This window comes from Pinus tabuliformis, chromosome 9 (genome assembly GCF_031772625.1).
Source record: "Pinus tabuliformis cultivar Carrire ecotype Pingquan chromosome 9, CPIR1, whole genome shotgun sequence".
NCBI classification, from domain to species: domain Eukaryota; kingdom Viridiplantae; phylum Streptophyta; class Pinopsida; order Pinales; family Pinaceae; genus Pinus; species Pinus tabuliformis.
Window position 1 is genome coordinate 1,584,981,423 of NC_142307.1, and position 26,152 is coordinate 1,585,007,574.

Below are 26,152 nucleotides of genomic sequence, written 5' to 3' on the forward strand. Positions count from 1 at the left end.
GCTTAAACTATCCAAAGCTATTAACTGAGCCTTAAAAGCCTTTTTATTAATTAGGACTCTATTTTCTTTAATTTCCTTCATTTTTCCTTCATTTTCCTCCTCACATGCAACTTGTGACCTTTCATCTTCTTTTTCTCCTAATTTCCATTATTTTCATAAATAAAGTGTCAATTAATGCTTCTTTCCTTTTCAAATCTTTTTCCATTGCCTTTGCCAATTTTCCCTTAGCCATAATAAACCAAATGAACATCCGCTAGGATGTTTTGCCCAACATTCAGTTTGGAATACGTGTCCCATGACCTTGGCTTTATTTTTTCATTTATTAACTTTATTGCATGAACTTTTAACCTTGGGTTGTTATAGACCCCTCCCCCTTGGGGGAACATGGTCCTCTGTATTCAATGACACCTACAACCAGCAAGACCATTGAAAAGAAAAATCATATTGCCCATGGAGCTTTATAACTTAGCTCGTTGTAGTGTTTACAATGAACAACCTGTTGAAAAGCATCCAACATGACAACATAATAACATGACACCCATACTGTTTATTGGAGTTTTATGACACAACTCATGGTGGTATTTACATCCATATACATATATACATATACCAAAATTGATTTGCCTCAACTGGAAAACAAGGAAGGATACATAGCATGAATTTGATCAACCATCTCCCATGTAGCTTCATCGGGCCCAAAGTTCTTCCACTGCATTTTAACTTGCTCGATGGCTCTATTCAAAAGCATTAGCATCTTTCTTTGCAAAATGCACTGAGGTTCCCACTGGAATTATCCTTCTGGCTCCACCTGTAATACAGACCAATCAATAACATGACCAACATCCTTTACATATCTTTTAAACAATAAAACATGGAAAACATCATGGAATTTCATTGTCGGAGACAATGCAAATCGATACAGTAGTAGAAAATGATGAAATTAGTGACTAGGTGACTAAAAAATTAAGTCACCACAATTATTTCAAGTGAATTACTACTAAATTTGAGCAATTTTAAGTGAGTGAACTAAAAATGACTAACTTAAATGACTAATTTAGTATAGGGATAAAATATACAACTAGATAATAAGTGACCAAACTAAAAACGACTAACTTAAATGACTAATTTAGTCCAGGACTAAAATAAATCACTGAATAATAAATGATAAAATTAATAATGATTAACTTAAATGACTACTATAGTCCAAGAGTAGAAATACGACCAAATAACAAGTATATGAATTACTCATTTATGTTAGTAATTTTTAATTATGTCACTTTGGAAATAGAAAATTGCAATTTTGATATTGAAGTGTTACATTTCACTACATGGGTCTTTGAATCCATATGCATTGTTAAAATTTAGAGACAAAGGTGTCTCTAAATCCATCTATCGTGTTAAAATTATGAATACCCTTTTGTCTCTAAATTTTAACATTGTAGATGGATTCATAGACCTCCTTCTTTGAATCCATATGTAGTGTTTAACTTTAGAGGCAAATGGATCTTTGAGTCCATCTGTAGTGTTGAAATTTAGAGACCCCTTTAAGAGGGTCTCTAAATCCGTTTGCAATGTTAAGTACATAAAAATGACTCAAAATGTCTAAAATTTTCTAGTCATAAAAACATTTGACATAAAAATGACTCAAAATGCACATACATTATCTTGAATCCCTTCTCACAAAAACTATTATCCATTGCATTGTGAATAAAATGTGGTATGAAATTACTTATGCTATGAAACGTTTGATTTAAATCATTCACTTATAATAGTTCATGAATATTAATGAAGAGCATTTTCATAAATCCTTTGGAGTTAAGATGTTGTGCATTACTTTCATTTTGAACATATTCTAGAATATTGGCCTGGTTGAAATATCCCTGGAACATAACATATGATAAAAAACAAATGCTAGTAAAGAAAGAAAATTGCATACAAGTTTTTTATTTCTTCTATGATATTGTTTCTTATGCCACCACCTTACAACATTTACTTTGAAACATGTGGTGCAATTGATATTTTTATATGTTTGATGAATAGAATGTTTAGAGTTTATATAGACTAATTTATTATTGGCTTCTTGGGTGTTATTCTTATACACTCCAAGACAAAAGAGTATAATGAGTGACATTTTAGGATGGTGCTATAGGTGTTGTAAGGGCAATAATTGTATGCCAGGTTGAGCAAGTGCACTTTGTATCAAAGGAAAATCCATGATTTGGTTCACAATGTCTTAGAGGAGGGCATAGAAATGGACCCACAGAAGGTTAAATCCATCAAAGGTTGGCCATCACCAAAGTATATTTTAAAGGTGAGTTTGTTTATGGGTTTACCTAGTTACCACATGATATTTATTGGGTTTCTATAAGATTGTACATTCAATTATTTCATTGCAACAAAAATGAGTATAAACTGAATGGACTACAAATTGTGAAGATAATTTTCAATAGCTAAAATATTTATTAACCAATGCACCTATTTTAAAGAACGCAAATCCAAATGAAGATATTTTAGTGTGCATAAATGCATGTAAAGGAGGACTTGGTGGACCCCTTATGCAAGAGAGGAATGTCATATGAATCGAAGAAAATCAAACATGAAATAAATTATGCTACCCATGACTTGGAGATTACAATTATTATCTATGCATTGAAAATGTGAAGACATTATCTTATGGGATGAAATTTTGAGTCGAAAATAGACCATAACAATTTGAAATACTCACATCGACAAATTAGATGGTTGGAATGCCCTAGTGAATTTGACTTTGACATCAACAACATTAAGGGAAAAGAGAATAAAGAGGTTAATACACTCAACAAGAGGGTGCATGTAATGTATGTTATAGCTATTAGCATATACAACACAGAGTTAAAAAGAATAATTTTGGAATATTAAGATCAAACTAACACTTTTTACAAATTAAAGAAGGCTTACAACAAGGTAATTCACACCAAAAAATTAAAGATGGCATGCTAGAAGAGGATGGAATCCTCTTGCAAAGGAACACAATTTTATGTTCCTAATTCTCAAGAATTGAGAAATTTAGTGATAAGAGAAAGGTTTGATTCATCATATGTTGGACACCGAGGGTGCCAGAAAACTATCGTAGCTATAAGAATCAAGTATTTTTGACTCGGCATGAAAAAAATGTGGTTGATTACCTAGCCAAATGCATGTAATGTTATAAGGTAAAGGCTAAACATAGACATCCAACATTATTTATATATCCATTGCCCATTCCTAAATGCAAATGACAGATTGTTACCATAAATTTCATCACCAAGTTACCAAGGATAACAAGGTGAGATGATTCCATCATGGTAGTGATGGATAAGCTTACAAAAGGCACACATTATTTCATTTAAGTTGATTGATAAGGAATCCAATATTGTGGAAATTTATATAAAAAGGAAATTTTGAAGTTATATTTTGAGTTGGGATAACCTAGAAAACAAAGTGATTATTGGGCTAATATATACTCTAAAAGAGATGGAAGAACATATGTTAAAGATAAGGAAAAATAAAGGATACATAAGATAGGTAGAAAGTTGTGCAAACAAAGGAAAAATGCATAGATAATTTAGATTGGTTGGGCATGTGTTTTTCAAAGTGAAGGCTAAAAAGAGCTCACTAAAATTGGGAAGCTACCCAGAATCAGTAGCACAATATTGTGGGCCATTTGAAATCCTAGATAGGATAAGGTTGGTCATATACATTCTTGCATTACTTTTTTTCCAGAAGAAAAATCTATATATGTTGTATTAAGGTCATATAAGCATTTGATGATTACATGGTAGTATGGATCGGAATGTACCATCGATCATATATCAATTCCTTCATGGTCGATCTAATGAGAAAAATAGCAAAATGGGGAAATAAGTGTTCAGAAACCATAGATACAGATATACACATACATGTCCTTGATCATCGGCCGACCAAAATGGAGGACTGTGGCTAACATTCATAGAAACCAGTATTCACTGAGAAGATAGCATGAGCCGGAAGTCGTTGATAAAGGAAGCAGGAGGAGGACGATCCGGCAGTGGAAGGCCGTCAGAAGAGAGGGGCCGAAGAGGAATGAAAACTAATCCGGAGGCAGAGAGCCGGTAATAGAGGATATGATGATCGCAGGAGGAGAAAGTTGATCCTGAAAAACACAGCAACAACGCCATTTCCAAACATGCCAGAGCGTGAGGAGGAAGATGGCGTGCCAGAAGGGCCGCTGTGTAGACCACCAAGAGAACGCCTCCTTGACCGAGGGGAAAGAAAGGACAGGAAAACCATAGGTCGAAGATAGATCGCTCCAAATGGCAGTGGAGACAGAACATTGAAAGAACACGTGGATGTTCGTTTCCAATTGAGAACGACAAAGGCAGCACTGGCTTGGACCATGCCACCCTCTATGTTGAAGAACATCCCATACTAAATTCCTGTCGTGAAAAAGTAGCCAGCCGAACAGAATTGATTTGAGAGGGCATTTGGCTTTCCATAGCTTGAGTGGAAAGAGGGAGGGTGGAGGCGGCCTGTGAGAGAGGGCGGTGTAGAGTCGATTGACGGTAATGGGGTGGGTAGTGGAGTCCGTGGAGCAAATGAGGGAGTCGTGAGTGCCCAGTTGAAGGATGTTGAGGCGAGAGAAATGTTGGGTGGCGGAGGACCAAAGGGGGCGGAGGGGGAGGGGTAACTGAAGCTGATGATCCGATTTCCAGATGGGAGATAGAGAGGACCATGTGTCAATGAGCCTGGACCAGGTGAAGATGCCCCTGGAGTGGAAGAAGGTAAGAAGCGGCCGAGGGATATGAGATTCCAGATTGTGAAGGGTGGGATCGAGTGCAATGAAGACGGAGGAGCCAGAAGAAAAGGTCCATTTGAGAAAGCTGATTCTTACGGAAGCAGCACCAGATGGGAGAACCATGGCAGATCCCAAGAGTGGATCTTCTGAGCCAAAAAACTAAGCTGCGATTCTTCAAATATTTTTGTTTGATGAGAGCAGACCATGGGCTGTTCCCGAAGAAGGCCCTGTACATAGATTTTGCGATGAGTGCGTTGCCAAAACGCCGCATGTTGATAAGGCCCCAGCCTCCATGTTTTTTGGGGGAGGTGATAAGATCCATACTTGCAAGGTGAATTTTAGATTGATAGGAGTGGCCTCCCCAGAGGAAGTTAGCAGCGATTGACTGTATGATTTTGTGAACTTTGGCAGGGAGTACAAAAAGATGACCCCAATATACTGCTAATTGGGATAGAACCGCTTGAACTAGGACGAATCGGCCAGCCAGGGATAAAAGCCTGTGTTCCCATCGGGAGATTTTGCTATAGAACCTGTCAATGAGCCATATCCAGTCAGCGAATTTGTTATTTTTGACTTTGAGCCGGAAACCAAGATATGGGAGACCATCCGAGAGGAGCGCCAAATTGATGCCAAAGCGAGCCGCTACCCAGAGAGCGTTGGTCAGATTGGAGTTGTTATGATACAGCTTTGTTTTGTCATTGTTGATGAAGAGGCCGGTAGCAGCATTGAATTTAAATCATAACCGGCTTAACTCTCCCCTGTGAGACTGCAAGGTTGATATGCGAACTGAGAGAGTTCAATACCAATATAAAGAGGAGAGGGGATAGTGGACATCCCTGACGAAGCCCTCTTTCCGCGTGGAAAAAGGTAGATGGAATACCGTTGATAATGACAGAGTAGTGAACAGATTCGACACAAGCCATAATCCAACTACAGGCACGCGGCGAGAGTCCGATTTTAGCAAGAAGCACTTGGATGAAACTCCAACTGACACAGTCGAATGCCTTTGAAAGGTCAATCTTGAGGGCTGCCGCATCCAAGTTTTTGGAGGATATGGCGTAGAGACCTTCTTGAGCAAGTGCGACTGCGTCGAGAATGAGCCGGTCCTTCAGAAAAGCGTGTTGCTGAGGAGAAATGAATGAGCAGAGAGTTTTTTTCAGGCGCTCAGCAATAATCTTTGAAATGATTTTATAAAGAGCATTACAGAGGGCGATGGGCCTGTAATCCCCAAAGGTGGCGGGATTCTCTTTCTTCGGAATTAAGGCGATGAAAGTGGCCGATAGGGCACTGTTAATGTTCCCAGCTTGACAGGTAGCATTAACCATGTTAAGAAGGTCGTCCTTAAGGACATCATAAAAGTGATTGTAAAATTCAATTGGAATGTCGTCGGGACCCGGGCTTTTATCTTTCTTAAATCCCTTTATGATGCTAGAGAGTTCACCATCTGTTATAGGCCTGAGAAAGAGATCATTGGCGTCTGCGTCAAACATGGTCGGGACATGATTAACCGCCCACATCATGTCGTAGATATCATTGTGCTGTCGCTTGTATTGGCTTCTGAAGAAAGAAGTAGCCGCAGCAGAAATGTCATGCTGTGTGTGGAGAAGGTTCCCCAACGAGTCATGAATGCTCCAAATAGAGTTTCTTGTTCTGCGCGCACTGGCGAAGGAATGAAAAAACTTGGTATTTCTATCGCCCTGATTGAGCCAGAGAGCGCGGCTCTTCAGTCTCCATGCAGCCTCTTCTTTAAGGAGCAAAGCTTGTTTCGCTTTTTCGAGGGACCATAGGAGGACCTTCTTATCGAAAGAGAGACCCTGTGTTTGGATGGAGGAAGAAAGGAGATTTATATCTCGCGTGATATTGCCTAGATCCCGAGAGTCGTCGGCTTTTTTCTTGATTTGCCATGATTTTACATCCTTTCTGAGAATGTCCATCTTTTCACGGAAGGTGAGGAAGGGGGCGTCCTCAGAGCAAGTGATATTGCGCCAGACGGATTTGACAAAGGCCTCAAAGGACTGATCTTGTAGATGAACTGAATTAAACTTAAAAGAGTATCCCTTCCTTTGTAAAACACCAACCCATGTTAATGAGATTGGCTTGTGATCGGAGGTGGCGGCGTCTCCAGTTTTGGCAACGGGCATGCCCCAGTCGGCGATGATGGAGGATGATAGGATAAAGCGATCTATACGCTTGGCAATGTACGCATTGCCCACTCGTCCGTTGTCCCATGTGGGGGCCATAGGACTCGGAGGAATGTCAACCAAGTCCCTGTTGAGAAGCTCTGTGCGCATTTTAACTGCTAATTTGTCCATGGTCGAGCAGCGACCCCAAACTTCTTGTGAACCAAGAGTGAAGTTTAGATCCCCAGCAATTATTAATGATTGAATGTCAAGGATGCCCGTGAGGAGGAAGGAGTCCCAGAAAGGGGATCTGTTCTTGTATGGTGCATAAACATAGACTATGGTCTAGGTGAAGCACAGAGGGGATTTTTGGGTGGAGCCAATATGCATCTTAGACTCAAAATTCAAAGTGCTCCCATGCAAATCCATTATCTTGGTAAAGGTCTATTGGAACTACTGCAATCCTGAAGATACCACATGGGAGCATGAAGAGGCTATGTGGGAAGGCTACCCATAGATTTTTGTATATTTTGAGGAAATATGAATGTACATTTGTGCATAAATGATTAAATACTCCATTTTTTATAGATAGGATTAATAAATTTCATAACTTGGATGTTTCGTGTCCGACCAGTGGTTGAGCCCTCAAGGTAAGTGGGACAACCTAAAGGAGTGTGATGGAGAGAAGGGACTACTCTTCCTTGGATTATGTAGGTTGAGGGGAGTGAGAGTTGGATATTTGGAATTTCTATAGGAGTTACTAAATTGTCAAATTATAGAGTGCTAAGATGTAGAAACATTATATATCTAAATGTAAAACCTATATGGTGATGTGCACCAAAGATAGTGAAAAAATGTTGGTGGGGTGGGGGGAGGGCGAGGATGTAATAACCCGATTTTGATCACTAGATTAGAAATGTATTTTTTTAAATATGATGAATATCTAAATTCCAAGATATGTAATATGTAAAAATGTAGCCAAATATCGCTAGCATGATTGGATTTCGATGGTTTCATTATGTAAGGTGACCAATGTGCGAAACTTGCAATAGTCAGGAGGAGACACCAAAAAAATTTATCCATGATAAGGGTTGGTGTGGTCTAGGCCTAGTGTGATCGTCAAGTTATTTTGATGGCTGAGATGCCCTAGGTTATGATTTCTTACATCACATGCTAGTCCCACAAGTCATGGACACAATATCAAATAAAAAAAATATATGTAAACATTTATATTGAAAATAATAATATGAAATACATCACTAGTTATGAAATGGACAAGAACATATTCATGAAGGACCTATCATTCCATAAAGGAGGGTGATAAAAATGACTCGAAGGGTAAATCACACATGCCTAAAATCCCATGTTATTAGAATAAATTAATTTTCATTACCATATAATCCCCATTTAACTTATTAAAACCAGTCATTGAATGCATTTTTGAGGTTGGTAGAAGAGTCATATCAATTAGTTATTGAAGCATGAGCTAAGTACACTCATGAGGGGAGTGGTTTTATTGAATGCATGTGAGAGATGGGTGAAAGAGTCATATCACCTCGAAGTGAGAACACGTGATTAGTAAAATTATCTTTTGAATCGTCCAAGTCAAAACATGCATAAGAAAAGGAATTTGACTAGAGGACATAACTAACTTTCAAAAATCAAGAGGACAAAAAAAAAACTTGAGTTTTGGTGCATGTTTAAATGTTGTTGTGCATGATTAATTCATCTACATTCTTGAATTTTAAAATCATGGGCAGTCATATGAGCCTATATGTCAGACAACATACATTAATTTCTTTCAAAATGGTATTAGAGTTGGATTTATGGTAACATGTCTTAGACTAAGGGTCTAGGTATGTCACTCATCGTCTTATTTGTCTGTTGTCAAAACCTAGCAAATATTCAAGTAGAAGAATAATTGTGACGAGTTTTAATGATATTTATCTCAAACATCCACAAAGAAATGCAAAAATATACCTAGAGAATAGAGAAGGTAAATCATCAATGAATTCCAAAGAAAAATTGTTGGTCCTTATTCATTTGGCAATGGATTTTTTTTTAGTTTTACAAAGAGAGCATCAATTGAACACGTTGTAAAGCCCAGCCCTCCCACTAAAGCCGAAGACGTCATACCCCACAACATCGATCATGCCATCCACCTTTTAAGTGCCCATGTAACCAGGACGGTGTGCACAAAGATTGTCAGATAAACCGAGGCTGAATTATTTGCGAGGAGGAATAACATCCATACATTAGTGCCTAAAGGAGGAATAACTTGTGTCTGGTAAGTTCATAAACTTCGAAGCATTTTCTTTTGGCATTTACATTGATTTGATTCCTCTGTAGTAGCACAAATTTGGGTGTAATTAGTTTTTAGCAATAAAAATGGATTTTTATCTCCAAAGTTGCATGGTACCTTTAGATTAATATTAATGGCACTTTGCAAAGCCTTTCTCCTGCCTTCTAACGCACCAATGTTTCTTTCCCTTTTAGAGATCCAAACTATTATTTTTTTTAAAGAAAAAAATCCTTATATTTGATATTTTTGAGAATGAAATCAGAATATACATTGTTCAATCATGTACGGACTCAAGCCTCTCTTGTTCTTTGCATTGTCTACCCCAGCCAGAAGAATAAATCCATATTTTTAAGTCTTCTTGTAGTGTCATATAAACAATTATTCCATCAAAAAACATCAACGAGACATCTTACTTATCCTCTGAATTTAAAACTCACAGTTCTTACAATGGATCTCAAAAACCTCTACAAAAAACCACCATCTCGTACCGAAAGACCAGTTAAATACAAATTTATTTTTGTAGCTAAAACGAGGGTGCCTCCTCTGAATTCAAGTTAAGTTAAGCAACCCTCTTGCAAGAGAGAAGCTTCTTTAGACAACTTATCCGCATGTGTATTGAATTCACGGTATACATGTGAGAATGAAGTAATTTCAAAAGAGGCTTATAACTCTTGGACAAACTTTATAATTGGGAGCAGACTAAAATTACCAGTGTTGCATATCCATACACTTGAATTTTTTTCAATCTTCTTTCCTTTGCAATTTTCAACAAAAGCCAAGGGGTACAGAATTCAAGTCGATTGTTTGAACCTTGGCAAACAACATACTTCAGCTTAAGGTAGTGCATAGAGTCAAAACAACCCCTACTCCACATATACCAGGGTTTCCTTGACTTGCTCCATCGAAGAAGCCTCAAGACCTTTCATGGTCAATACATGGCATTAATAAGATTCTAGGAGAAATCTATTTGAGAAGTACTTCATTATCAGCTCAAGCCATTCTAACCTTGCGTGCTACCTCTGCAGATGTGATAACCAAATCCTGAAAGATCATCTGATTTTGGGTCCCCCAAATCCCATAAGCAAATAGGTAGGTGAGAGCCTTATATGTTGCTATTGTCTTATCATATAACCAGTCAAAAAGTCAATCAACCAAAGTCATCTTTTCCCATTTAGATTTTCCCACTGTGGCTTGAGTAACCTCATTCCAGACTGCTTTAGAAAAAGGATAAGTCACAGATAACTGATCCACAATTTTCTCACTACTCTTGTAAAATATACATCTGCCTGTCCCTACTTAGTTCCTCTTCTGTTCATTATCCAAGGTGAACAATTTATTGGCTAGGGCTAACCACAAGAGAATGATGCAGATTAGATTTGGTGAAGAAATCTTGGAGGAGAAGAGTTTAAAATAAATAAACAAAAGAATAAAAATCATATTCAACCCAACCACACTGGAACAGGTGCAGAAATTATATAAGGGAAGGGTTTTCCATAAAATATAGAAATTACCTAATCTATTGGAAGGAAGAGAAAAACATAATGAAAGGAGAAATGCATCAAAAATAAATTTGATGCTAAAAAATCTCAAAGAGGACATTGACATGTATGACCCAAAGTCCACTAGAGGAAGTGGAAGAGGTGGGGGAAGGGGAGGTATTCTCTCGACCATGAGTCATTGGGTGAGAATGATTTGATCCAATCTTCTTCTCATTGAAATATGCAAGGAGGCTACTTGTGCTTGGGTATCATTGAGTTTATTGTGGATTCTTTGGGTTCACTGCATTGGTTCTTATTAAAGTCGTAGCACTCTTGAACATTAAAGTTAGGAGCCATTAATGTTTATGTCACATTATATGGTGAATATGTGACCAATGCAATATAATATAAAAATTGATGTTAGAGGTTAAGTGGTTAAACTACCTAACAAGTAGGGGTGCTATAAATAAGTTAGATATGATGAATGGTGTGTGTGTTGGAGATGTAAGGATGAAACTTTATCATCAAATATTTTATATTCTTTGTCCATCATTGTCTTCCATCTATGTGTGTGCCTTGACCATATGGCCCTGATTTTGGTTGAAGATTATTCCCTTGATATTTCTTTTGTTTTGTTTGGATCACTATTTTTTCTGATGATCGTGAGATTTTCTCTGACCTCCAGGAAACCCCTCTCAGTTCAAGTACTACTTGTGTCTCTAAACTTCCATGATGGATTAGTGTACTGCTATGTTTGTTGTCATTAATGATTTTCCTCAGCAAATAGATGCATTTCTGTAATAAATATCCAACTTACAAATGTTTTTGCATGTTTAGATAGATACATGATGGATTTGGCTAAACTGATAAAGAATCTTGGCACAATAATGAAAGAGATTTACACTGATGATTGACCTCATTAGTGGAGAGGAACTTGTTGTAATAAAATATTGAAAAATTAAAATTTGTCTTTCTTATCTTCTTGATGGTGAATACTATATAGGATATACAAATATAGTTCATCGTCCAGTTGTTTTTTTGGCATTGTTTCCATTTGTGTTAGATATGAAGTGCATTTCCCTATTTATTGCTTGATACAAAACCAAACTTGTATGCAGTTTTTTTCCTTCAGCAATGGCCTCAATTCATTACTGCATCTCTTCGTTGGTTGCTACTACTTATCATAGTTGAGGTAATCCATCTCAAGAATTGTAAAATCTCTCCAATGACAACATTTTAAACCAAGGGTTGAATTCCTTGTGTCTGGTGTCGAGGAATGAATATGCATTATGTAGGTATGTGTAAGAGATATGAAATGCAGATCTTTGCACATAGGTTGGTTTGTTTGACAATTTACCATATCATTAATGTTTTGGGAATTCTATGGAGAATTTTGTCCTTGCACTGTCAAGGTTCCATGTGCAATTTTGAAGCTGCAGTTGTTTAGTGAAATCTTTAGAAATTTTGATGTATCTCGTAAATTTTTAATTCGGCTGGAAAAACAACATTTAAGTTATAGCCTAGAAGCACCACTTGAACTGAAAAATGGTAGCAACATCAAGTTCAAATGGGCATGCCATACACATAATGCAATGGGGTTTTTATCAACTACTGAATGGCCACACATTTGTGATTTGTTAATGGCCTGCCATAATCTCCACGTAGAAATAGAGGCCTTTTTTAATTAACTAAACACAAAGTTTATTAACTTCAAACATGCTTATTTGACTGAAATATTCTCTTACCAACAACAAATGCTAGGGTTTGAGGAGAACTTGTTTTAGAATGAGCGACCTCAATTATCTACTAGTAGTTTGGGACTTTAGAAAGGTATGTGGTTTAAGATTTATTTGAGATGATTTAAGAGGATCCATGAAGGAAAAAAGAGAATTTTGGATTTAAAACTACTGCCAAATTTTTTTGATGCTTGTTTTCTTGAAGTAGATCCTCAAGAGTGTGATTTGTTGTGTTTTTTTAAAGAGAGTGTAATTAAAATCTCACATTTGAGAACTTAACGAAAAACATTGAAGCATTTTCAAATAAAATATTACACATTTTTTATCAGTGGACTTTTGTGTCTAGAAGATATTGTCTTCAGTTGTGAGAGTTCGCATTCCACATAACCATTTCAAGAAGATGATCAGTATATTTGATGTTTTCATTTGGGTTATTGTTTCTTAGAAGTTTAAGCTTGAAGGTTTGTAGGATTCCATTTCTAAGGAAGTGGATTTGAAATTTGATGAAATCTTGGACAATGATTTGTGGAAGATGGCATTGTTCACATATTTTGAGAGGAAACAAAAAGAAGAATAATAAAATAAGAGGTGATGAATATAGGCTCAAAAAAATTTGGCAATCATGAAATAAAACAATTGTTATGGGACTTGTAGTTCAATACTACTGTAATCCACTAGGAAAGTCTTCTGCAACATTTGGAAATGAAGTGTTGACTTCATGTGTTGTGAATATTGGTGCTCAAGTTGCATCTGTTTTGTGTATTGAGGATGGAGTTGCTATGCCAGCAATAGGTGTGACTCTCCCATTTGGTGGGGAAGATATATCAAGGTGTCTCCCTAATCGCAATTCTCTGATGAAGACCCTCAAGTAGGTCTGGTGTTATTTCTTATGTTGTTGGTGAAATAATCAATGACCCACATTGTCATGTGCCAAAACATATAGTGTTTTGTATTTGATAAAACAGGTACCCTCACAAAAGGAAAACCCTCTGTTACTAGTGCTAAAGTTCCACCATATACGCAACTGGGATAATTTCTCAAAATAATTGCTCCTTGGTGTAATATTTAACAATAGAATCTTAACCTTACACGTGCAATTATGACCTTACTGCAATCTTCTAACTTCGTCTTCCCATTCTAAAACTGGAGGTATTACTAAATTCCCACCAATTATAGCCATGAATCCACAGTCATTGTCAATAACATTGAAGTGCCAAAAACATGTGATATTTTTCAAGAATTCAATGCCATATTTAATCTTGACCATTTACACAACTAATCCAACAATCCTCAGACTTCTTGGAGCATTGAGTTAGGGTTCACTCTATAATTTTAGTGGTTTTCAAACAGAGGTTGGATATAAAATGATTCCCAAGCTAGCAAAAACTGCGCTACTCTTCCACATGCAATAGAGGTTCAGATCTAAAATGATTTATTGTTTTCACTATGGTTCAAACAAGATTTCATTAGATTTCTATGGTGACCTCCACTTCAAACACATTCAACAAAATCGATTCAAACAGAGTTGAGCAGTGAGCATCCATTGGCAAGGGTAGTGGTAGACTACTTATATCACTTTCATTTCTTTTGTGAGCCACCTACAACTATGTATATGAAGGGGCTTGGGACCAAGAATACCACTTGATTAACTTCGAAAAAATTTGAAGCTTGTAGAAATTTTGAATAATTTAACACATATTCACAGAGATTATCCTGATCATACAATTATAAGCGGAACATGTATAATACATAATCTCCTCTACGTTGATCATCAATTTACAGAAGCAGAAACATTCACAGGCACACATAGAAGCATCAATCAAACTCATAAACACAGTATGTATCCCGGGGAAAGCATCTCGCTAAAAGCCCCACACTATCTGTATATTATATTGATTGAATCATGTAACATTACACAGCATAATACTTCTCACAAGTATCTCCACCTCTGTTACACACAATACAGCTCAGATCTGATCTCCAAATCTCTTCCACTGCTTGCCTGCCTCCACTGCTCAATACCTGCTCAAGAACTGATGAGAATGGCTTCCCAAACTCGTATTTCACCTGCAAAATAGTCACTCACACTTCACAGGCTAAAATGTGGGCCAAATACGTGAGCAAACTCATTGGCATACTCAATCCCTTGATTGTGCAAGATCTGATGCACAACTATAGTCACAACTGATAGTAATCTGATTCTCTACCACTTGTCCCTGTTGAACTGAACATGCACTGACATGCAACTGAGTTAACTGATGTATTCTTTAGTTGTATTATGAGTTAATAATTAGTTTAACAACTCATCATTAGTCTATCTGCAGTTAGACTAACTACAACTAGTTTAACTAAGTCAAACTGAACACAACTCCATCAACTGTACCTCCAGTCCACTAAACTCAACTCACTTGAGTTCTAACTGAAGTCATGCATGCAACAACTCAACTGACTCATAAGAAAAGCGTATTTCCTTCTGACAGCTGCATGTGCCACCTCTGTAGCTCAAACTGAAGTGCTCCAAGAGAATAAGATCAAGTTTATAGTCCAAATATTATTGTGAGATAATAATATTTGACTTTTCTATTTTTGACAGCCAGTCTAAAAATAGACTTTGATCACTCACACTGTGATCATTCACATTTTGATCAAAAATAGAAGTCCATCTATTTTTCCCAACTTGACCAATCATCCATAAACAGCAACTTGCAATCCATAAACATGATCCATATGTCTAAAAATAGACATAGTCTAAAAATAGACTTGCGCCAAAAATAGCTTGCGGGCCCACTTAGTGAAGGCGACTCTTTTCACTAAGCTCCATCATCTTGTTGTATTCTCAACAAGCATTTCTTGTTGCACACTTTTCAACAAAGCTCTTGCCAGAAAATATGTAAGATGTTTAATAGATGGGATAGATATTTTGGTTGGTAACTGGAAGTTGATGTCTGAGTGTGGAGTGTCTACACCTTCATTTGTGGAGGATTATTTAAAGGATATGGAATAACATGCCAAAATAGGAATTTTGGTGGCCTTGATAAAAGACTAGTGGCAATGTTGGCCATTTCTGATCCATTTAAAAGGGAGGAAGTTGTTGTCATAGAAGGTCTAAAGAAAATGGGCATACACCCAATCATGGTTACAAGAGATAAATAGACAACAACTCAAGTTGTTCTGCAAGAGTTGGCTACTTAAGATGTCAAGGCTAAGGTCATTCCTACTGGAAAAGCTTAAACAATTAGTTCTCTTTAGAAGGATGGAGTTTATGATATGCAATGGGAAGCCATATATAAATCCTAGGAACTCAATTGGGTGAACAACAAGCACTTCTCATTCTTAGTTTCTTAGATGAAAACTTTCCAAAAATTAAAATTAATCCATCATTGAAATGAAACCTAATAACCCACATCTATATCATATGTCCAAGATGTAAAGGTGACAATTTTGTAGTAGTCTGAAGTGCTCTCAAGAAAATGAAAGCAGAAGGCTTCTACCTGAATCTCACATTCATAATACTTATAAAATATATGGGTGATGGGGGATGTTCGAAAACACATTTTTGGTTCTGCACCAGATAAAATCCTTTAACTGGAAATCGAGATCATCCAAATAGACATCTTAAAGTGGTTCGAGCTCTAGATCGACAAAATGTAGGTCCCCTACCCCTGCCATACACCTTGCCTTAGTAGAACTAGGTGCCATAGAATATTGATTTTTGCTCATCATAGGAGAGCCAAAACTAACCATTGGTTGTGATTTTTCTATCATCAGTACTTCTAAGTTAATCAGAAAATCCTTGCAACCCAATTGGTTGCCTACACATGATGATCATAGACCTATAATAGAATATTGATATCATTCTTCCCTTTCCCAAGGGAAACTTTAGACTTCCAGTTCCAAATAGGGCATCAACCCAAGATTCTTCTTATCCATTTCAGTAGCCAACTCCCTCTTTCATTGGGGAGTCAAACACATAAGGAAGAAAATTCCTAGGTTCATCCATCACAACCTTGATATGGAGGTTGGAATTAGTTTTACCAAGCCTTGATAGGTATGCATCAAATGTGTCAGTCAGAAGGTCTCATCAATTCAGCAGCAGAGACATTTTCAAGCAAATATCCATGGACATACAATCCATACTGCCAAATCTCAACAATTCTCATAGAAATGAATCAACACCATTATTTAGAAGATAAAATGGTCTTTAATGCTTTATTCTTTCTTATTCTACCTACTTCCTTTGAGATTAAATATTGATCAAAGCTCTTTTATTCCAAAATATCTACATAGGTGCATGGGAGGGTAGATAGATGAGGGATCCCCTCCAAGCTTTCTTATGGACCATTAATAACTCCTTTCTCACTCTTGTAGTCTCTTGTTATGAAGGAGGATCTATGCAAGTGTGGCTTTTCCTTATAGGGTTGGGTTAAGATCTCTAATAGATTACAAATTCAACCCTTTTGTTTTGATTGTAGCATAAGAATTGATATATTTTTTCTAAATAGTAAGGTTCCTACACTGCATGAAATTCATTGGATTTTATTCTTTAGGGGAATCCAAAAGATACACTAAGCACTTCCATCCCCAATCCACGTATTTGTGAAGTATTCAATCACTACCACAGAGAGAAACAAATTGATCATGATACCAAGAGAGATGACAACTTGCTCGCAAAGTGCTCCACTTTCTTTGGAATGATTTTTCAATGAAATTTTCTTTCTTAGAAATAAATCACCATCTCCATATTTCCAAGACTTAAAATGTTAGGAATAAATTATGTTTAAATAGTAGGGTAAACAACAACTTGTATTCATTCAATTTGAAAACTTTGCATGCTCTATCCAACAAACTTTAAATCACGCCCTTACAATTTGGAATATCAAAACCCCAAGCAACTTTTTGACATATCTGCAAATATCTTGATGTCTTGTGTAGTTTTCCCTATTTTAATTGATACAATCAAGATGCTACTAAACTTTGAGGATGGACAATCCTTATTAAAATCAATTATCAAGAAATTATTATTGCTCTTGAAATAGATAGATTCAACATTCTTTTTTGAAAATATGACCAGTCAGTCCTATTCCTTGGCATTCGTAAACTTGTGTGAGGATCGGTTTTAGCAAGTCACTTAAAGTGGAAATTGTTCAACTTAGAGTCTGCAGTAATACATGAAAGAACTCAATAACAATCCTCAACAAGTGATTAATTAATTAATTGTCTAATTCATTGTATTCCAGTAACACATACATTTCAGGAACCAACCAAGAGACCTGCTCAAAGCTTTTTTATTGACTCTTCCTAACTCCTTTCTCACTCACCTACTCCCATCATATGATGGAGCATCTACTCTTTGAAGTGTGCCTTCACCCCTTGTGATTGGGCCAAAATATCTACTATATCTTCAACCTTCCTCTTAAATAGCTACAATTTTCTCAATAAACCCAACTATTCCATGAATATGAATCAAGTAGAAATCCCCCTTGTATCTTCCTTTAGGAAAATCCAACTTGAAAAAATATTTCTCCTAAAATAAAACATGTTCAATTTCCTATCATTTGGGTGGTTGTAGCCGCAAATGAAGTATGCCAAAGTTACTAGAATATGTGGTTTAACATAGTTTTCCAAGTGGCCAAGGAAGCTTTTACCCTCTTCACCTAGATTGGTATAGACAATATAGCTATCTAACCAAACTTTGGTTCAAGATTAGATGGGAACGAATGGCAATTAACATGAACAAGAAAAGCAAAAATGGAATTTTGTACTAATAATGAACCTAGGAAATACAAACCCCATTAAGTATATTGTGTAAAACAGACCAGTTTTACTCTTTGTAGAATATGCAAGCATTGTGACATATGCTATGAGTAGAAAGTCATTGAAATTGAGGGTTGAAGCAATAACCTAAGCATTGGTATCACAAGACTAGGATTAGAGCTACGTGTTTTTTCCTTGAGGTTATATCCAAGGGATGAATCCAACTTTGTTAATGGATAATGATATCATTATTGAATAGTAATGCTGGAAAATATATGAAGTTTTCCAAGACTCTGAATGCTCAAACCATATGGGGAAGCCCTTTATCTCTTCTTCCACAATGATATGGACAATATTCTAGGGATTTGAGCCCTTTATGAATCTAGGACTTTCATTGGACTTAATCATGTCCTTTTCATTCCTATTTCTTTTTCAGGAATGAAATATTTAACTTATGAATGTTTTTGGAATCTAACAATTTACAATTTAACTTTGTCAGGTGAATTTTCTCCATCTTAAACTCATTTATTTTCACCTTTGGCATGTGATAACTGAGATTCATTCGTTTATATTTTCTCAAGTTTATTTATTTGTAGATAAACAAATAATGTTTCTTAACTCTATTCGATTATGTTCCATTTCTTGCTCTCTTTCATTGTCCCCTACTTGTTAGTTTCCCATTTCATAGTTTTTCCACCATTCATCTCAAGCCATGTTGTCTTCTTCCTTCATTTTTTCCCCTTCTTGACTAGTTGATTGCCATACCATCCCCATCCTTTCTTTCCATGATTTGATCCATCCCACCCTTTCTTTGCATCCTTACAACTACAAAATTACATGAACAATGAGAGGAGCATGACATTGATGAAGGTCCAAAGTGTTATTCAAGTAGCCATGCCCCACTGTAAGATATTCAATTACATTGATGGTAAGTAGTGTGGTGTAGCATCCCTACTCTGCTTTGTGCAGATGGATGATATTCCTTTTAATAGAGTTGAAGGAAACAAACTATTGTGAGCTCCCTAAACTTTAGCATTGCCTATCCCTTTGACAGAATATTTATTGCCTAACTACTAAGAAAATCATCCTATAAGCCAATGTTCTCACATGAAGAATATACATTTTGTATGGATGTCTTCAAACTAACTGTGTAGAAATTTATAGTTCATATTTAACCATTTTGTCCCTCTTAAACTCACTTTTCTCGTCTGTTTTCATCTTTAGCATGTGACTGAAAGACAAGAAAGTCTTCTTCATGTTTGCTCAATCTTATTATCTTTGCATATAAATAGATAAATAAATTCCTCATTTTATCATCCCATTTACCTGCCAGGCACAGTTGAATTAATTTATTCTACTAAAGTAATTCATGTGAACTAGTTTCTAGGCATAAATTTCCCTTGTTGTTTCTCCTTAGCAAATTGAGATTGAATACAAATTTGCCTTGAGAATAAAACAAGTGAAGATTTCTTTCACAGGTCACTTCTCAAACTCAATGTCTCTTCTTTATATGAGTTTCTTCTCTTGAGGCTAATTCCTCTACTTCCAATTACAATCAGTCTACAACCTAAGACAACCAAGTCGAACAAGATTATAGACATAAATTGTGAATAACATAAAACAATATCTGACCCAATTGAGTTAAAGATATTTCACATTGTAGCTAAGTTTAAGAGTAGTAGTAAGTTGTATGCAAAGACACCCTCGCTAACACTAATCGATGAAGAGATTTTAAATTTAAATAATAGGTGTAAGATTTCTTAAATAAATCTAATAAATTTCAGAGTAGTCATTTAAGTAAAAATCCATAGATAAGGCTCTAGAATCTTGCGGGCCAATAAAAGACAAATAATTTACTTAATGAAAATTGCAAGAGAGAAATATGAAGCTTAAACTCAGCTTGGACTTTGTACGCATCCAACCTGGAACAAATGTATAAAGTCAGGTTGCAATTGAGAGCCTTGATAGATCATGCTCTGTCCTTGTATAGTTAATCCAACGAAGCAACGTTTCTTTGGTCTCCCCATGATGCAAAAGTTGGATGTTATCATCAAAGAGCTGCTAATTCTCTTGAATATTTGGTAGGTTTCAATGAGTTTGTAACAGATAAGGTTCATATACTCACAAATATTCAGAATATCTGGAATATGGTAATATCCATAATAGGACAAGTATTATTTATATATAAGAATGTTGAATGTACAAGTCATATCATTGGTTCCAAATGAGTGTTGAAATTTGATTGAAAGTTGAATTTCTGATCTTGGTAATTACTTGTGAGAGAATTATTGTTCTCTTAACATTCCTTATTCTTTGTCAAACAATTGTACTTTAACAATTTTAATTGTAAGAGAGTATTAATTCCTATGGTTTGTAGCAAATATGGATGAGTGTTAGGATCCGAAGATATTGGGGTTGTCTTGGTTTTTGAAATGGATATTTTTTAGGATGTAAATAAATATGAAAGAAGAAATTCAAGTGGGTACATTTGGTTGGATACGTTAGAAGGGTGTGTAAATGATATAGTTTTAAAAACATTTAAAAAATTACATTTTTTTGCCATATTTGATATTTTTGGTGGGTATGTGGAGATAACATGCAAAAAGGATACTATGGGGTACAACTAGTTAAGAATGGACCAATAGTGGAAATGATAATAACCTGGATTTATATATTGCTTTTAACACCAAATTTACATCATGGTAAACATATGAATATCCCATTAAGTATGACCTAAAGATGATTCAAATAATCTCACCTTTAGCCTAAGTACATGGTAGAGTAATTTCTAAGGTGTAAAGTTTTATTAGAGGCATTGTTTGTTTGTTTGTTTTGGTTAGAAAATGGTTTTCTCTTGGTTTTATGTGACTTTCAATTTATCATTTGTATCATCTTGTGAAATGGGAAAGAATAATGTGTGGCATTTATTTTGTAGAAATTGATAATGAATGAAAGGATATAGAGTTTAACCAAGCTACAATCTTCTTTGGTAAAGGCAGAGGAACATCTTAAAAATTTGCCTAAGAATACACCATATACAAAGTTTGAACACAAGTAATATATGGTTTTTTATTTTTCATATATTTTTTTTCCTACCTCATTAAGGTCGATTTTTCTGTTGTCCTACTTGATTGATACCTTCTCATGACAGGAAGACTTTAAATATGAATTAATATGTTCCTAAAATAAATCAGATTCAAAGTTTATAGATATAAAAGATAATAAAAAAATGCCAATGCCTTCATTTGATTGTTACTTGACTCTGGTGTGGACAGGTTATAGGAAATGGGATTGAAAAAAGGATGGGGAGACAATGTAGAGCATGTCTTGGATATGATTCATTTGTTGTTGGAGATCCTTTAGGCACCTGCGTCATCAACTTTGGAAATGTTTCTTGTAGGGATTCCTATGATTTTTAATGTTGTTATTCTTTCACCTCATAGTTATTTTGGTAAAACAAATGTTTTAGGAATGCTAGACAAGACATCATTGCACAGGTAAACATATATTTTATAATTGCAATGTCCATTCCATGATATTCCGTCTTTATTGTTTGATTGTATTTTGAACGTTTCCTTTGATTTTGTTTTGGTTTTTAACCATTAAATTGAAAATACTTTGTATCATGTCCATTTAAACATCCAAAGCTTGAAGATAAGATTAGTATTACATGATATTAATTGAAATTCTTTTAGTTATTTTATGTTAAGAAAATTTCATGACTATTAAAAAAGTTTACTTTCATGTTGTTATTTGAGCACGAGTTGTTTATATACTTGACCAATTTCATGTGTTAGAGAATGAAATGTGTTGTGAATAAAATGACAGGGATCAGACACCACGACTCAAATCATTTGTTTTCACAAGTTATCTACAGTCTGAGCTTTTTAGCATGTAACTTAGTTGGCTTGATTGTGCCTAAGATTTACCTAAAGGTTGAATACTAAGTTATTAACTTGTTCTTTTCTATGGTGATGTTTTAATTTCTTTGCTTATACAGGTCATTTGACCACATAGTGTCCACTATCCGGAACAACTGAATAAAACTTGTTCAAGTTTCTCGCTTTTATGGGGAAAAATGGCATTGACATTGTTGATGTTGAGGTATATGTCATATAAATATTTTATAGTCTACTTTAGTTTATATTCCAATACTCATCGTCTTTCATGCCTTATACTCTACATTGTATATTCTTTTGTTTTTAGGAGAGGAACTCAATATTGATGGTATGAAACAAGAATTGAAGAAAGAGAAGAACAATAACACTGGAGAAACAAATGTAAAAAGAGAAAGAAGAGAACCATTCTAGGGATACCCTTAGAGCCAATATCTTGTATAAGACACACACATAGAGATTGATGGTCAAGTCTTCAAAGTTGGTGAATTCACTTGCAATGCCTTGGAAACATAGTGATAATGTTTTGAAGTGATGAAACAATATTTCATGTCTAAATTGTAGTCCAACCAATATTAAGTTCGAAACTCATATTGTAATACTTGACATTTTATATAATATAATTTATGGTTGAAATTATTTATAGTTGCACGTGATATTATTTAGTATTGTAATTAACATATGTAACATTTTGTTTTCATACTATATGAATATGCACATTGTATGACATTTTTTTAATTTAGTTTCAAAATCATACTAATTAATTTGTGTTGATTAATAATGAACACATAAAATCAATCTGAAACTACTATATTAATAGTTGATATTGATTAATGATGAACACAAATAAAATGAATACATGACTAAATTAGTCGTTTATAATGATTATTAATGAGAGTAAATGAAATGAATATAAATTACTAAATTAGTCATTTATATAATGAATATGAAACTACCAAAAAAGAATAAATAACTACTGCAACTGATAAATTTGTGATTACAAATGACGATTAAATTTTTGCATTAATACGACTTAAAAGATAGGTGTCAAGGGTCCATTATCTTTTTATCTTATAACATGACCCTGTGTTGAACTACATAGCTCTTATGCTTTTCTTGTGCTATGTTTAGATTCTTTTTTATAAGCTACATTTCTTGTTCCATCTCTACCAACATGTCCGGTCCAATCAACACCCTGTTCACTAGATCACTCCAACTGATAGGAGTATTACGACTTTGCCCATATAGTGTCTCAAATAGAATCATCCTCAAAGATTCCTAATACCCATTGTTGTAAGAAAACTCCACCAGTGGAAATTGCTCTTCCCACTTCCATTGTTGATGTATAACATACATTCTCAACATATGCTTTAGTGTCTTTTTGACCCTCTTTGCCCATTAATAATGACGATTAAAAGATGAAGGACCCTTGACACCTACGAAGGCCTTGGAGATAGTAAGGTGCAGATAACCGATTCAACTCTACAAATATGTCATGATGAAGAGCAATATCACGATGAAGACATGAAGGGCCACTAAATCAAAGTACGGGAACAAGCGAGTACAACTAAGCATCCATGTGATAAGTGTTATGAAGGATAGACAAGGTGACAAAGGAGTAGCTAGATGACAAAAAGGCCCTGATATATATCAAGAAGGCCACTTTCCACGAAGGGAGCAATGACATGACAAACCAGGGGGGAAAGTGATCGATGGCCGGTACCCTGCCAAGAAGAAGTTCAAGAGTAGGCAAGAGGAGCGATATTCTTTGAGGGATGGGAACCCAAGACAAGAATTGTCCTGGAAGGTCATACTCAGGGAACACCTGGGTGGGTATGTACCTTTAGAGACAATGACCAAGGTGTTTATAAGCCATTGGCCTCGCCAACATTGTGCTCTGGCATTATGAGAGATAAAGCTGTTAGTCAAGGCCTTGCTATGAACAATGTTGGCTAATATGATGCTATAACAGATGGGTTGCCAATCCAGTTTCTCTTATGTGAATTATTCAAGATTGAAAAATAGCCAAACACCTTGTAATGATATACGAATACCAGCCTAGTTGAGAGGGGGTGTCGAAGAAAGTGTAACTGGGTTCGGTCTTCATAAATGTACTTTTGATATTTGTATTTATTCAAGAATATATATATATATATATATATATATATATATATATATATATATATATATATATATATATATATATATTTGTCATTGAGTTTCTTGCTCATTGAAATAGGCCTAGCACATGTTAAAGTGTTATAAAGAGTCAAAAGAAAATGTTGAAGATATTAAGGGCATGTTACCCCAGGTATATTTATGTATTAGAGTCAAAGATATTCCTACCCTCGTGCCTTCGTTCGGGTCGTGCGCCCGTTCAAACCCCAAATTTCCTTCGGGCGGGCCGGGTCATCCCGTGCCATGCCGTGTGTGGGGGTGCGCGGGCACACGTGGGCGTGCCGAAAATGCCAAGTCATGACTGCCCATGTGCCTTCTTTGTTCGGGTCGTACACCCATGGAAACCCCAAATTTCGTTCGGGCGATTCGGGTCGGCTCGCCCAGGGCGGGTCGGGTCGTGCCGTGCCGTGTGTGGGTGCCCCGGCACACGTGGCCGTGCCAAAAATTCTAAGTCGTCACCGCCCGTGTGCCTTCTGCACATTCGTGCGGCCCGTTTGCCCGACGCTCCCTCGGGCCTTCGTTCGGGTCGTGCACCCATGGAAACCCCAAATTTCGTTCGCGGCGTGCACACATGGAAACCCCAAATTCCGTTCGGGCGGGTCAGGTCGTGTCGTGTGTGGGTGCCCGTGCAAACGCGTTCGGGCGAGTCGAGTGGGGTCGGGTCGTGCCGTGCCGCGCGTGGGTGCTCGGGAACATGTGGCCGCGCAAAAAATGTTAGGGCGTGACCACCCGTGTGCCTCCTGCACGTTCGCGCGACCTGTTTGCCTGACGCTCCGTCGTGCCTTTGTTCGGGCGGGTCGGGTCGTGCCGTGCGTGGGTGCTCGGGCACACGTGGGCAGTGCCAAAAATGCTAAGTCATGACCCCCCGTGTGCCTTCTACACGTTCGTGCGGCCCGTTTGCCCGACGCTGCCTTGTGCCTTCGTTCGGGTCGCGCACCCATGGAAACCCCAAATTTCGTTCGGGTTGTGCATATAAGGAAACCCCAAATTTTGTTCGGGTCGGGTCGTGTCGTGTCGTGTGTGGGTGCCCGTGCAAACGCGTTCGGGCGGGTCGGGTCGGCTCGCACAAGGCCGGTCGGGCCGTGTCGTGCCGTGTGTGGGGCCCGGGCACACGTGGGCGTGCCAAAAATGCTAAGTCGTGACCGCTCGTGTGTCCTCTGCATGTTCGTGTGGCCCGTTTGCCTGATGCTCCCTCGTGGCTTTGTTCGGGTCGTGCGCCCACGGAAACCCCGAAATTTCGTTCGGGTCGTGCGCCCACGGAAACCCCGAAATTTCGTTCGGGTCGTGCGCCCATGGAAACCCCAAATTTCGTTCGGGCGGGTCGGGACGTGTCGTGTGTGGGTGCCCGTGCAAACGGGTCGGGTCGTGTCATGTCGTGTCGTGTGACGGCACCCAGGGCACACGTGGTCGTATAAAAAATGCTAAGTTGTGAAGGGGGGTGGGCCTCGTGCAAAGATCGTGCCGCCCGTTTGCCCGAATCTCCCTTGTGACTTCGTTTTGGTCGTGTGTCGGAGCCCATGTGAACTCGTTCGAGCGGGCTCGTTTGCCGTGTAAAGACTCGTCCGGGCGAGTCGTTTGCCCGGCTCTCCCTTGTCGGTTCGTTTCGGTCGTTCGGGCGCCCATGCAAAACCGTTCGGGCGGGTAGTTTGAGGGCGCCCGTGTGAACTCGTTCGGGCGGGTCGTTTGAGGGCGCCCGTGCGAACTCGTTCGGGCGGGTCGTTCGAGGGCGCCCGTGTGAACTCGTTCGGGCGGGTCGTTCGGGCGAGGGCCGTATCAAAAATGCTAAGTTGTGACCCGAGGTTGGATTTGTGCACGTTCGTGCAGCTCGTTTGCCCGGCTCTCCCTTGTCGGTTCGTTTCGGTCGTTCGGGCGCCCATGCAAAACCGTTCGGACCCT

At 37.3% G+C, this 26,152-nt stretch overlaps 1 long non-coding RNA gene across 2 annotated transcripts in view; it reads left to right on the top strand.

Moving 5' to 3' along the window:
- LOC149154758 (uncharacterized) overlaps positions 1-21,740 on the top strand; it is a 33,403-nt gene extending 11,663 nt beyond the window's left edge. The window contains exon 4 of one of the 2 annotated variants that reach the window (XR_016262476.1): positions 21,458-21,740. This is a non-coding gene — a long non-coding RNA (uncharacterized LOC149154758). The remainder of the gene's footprint in view (positions 1-21,457) is intronic. The other variant, XR_016262477.1, reaches the window with a different exon arrangement.
- Positions 21,741-26,152: the final 4,412 nt, after the last annotated feature.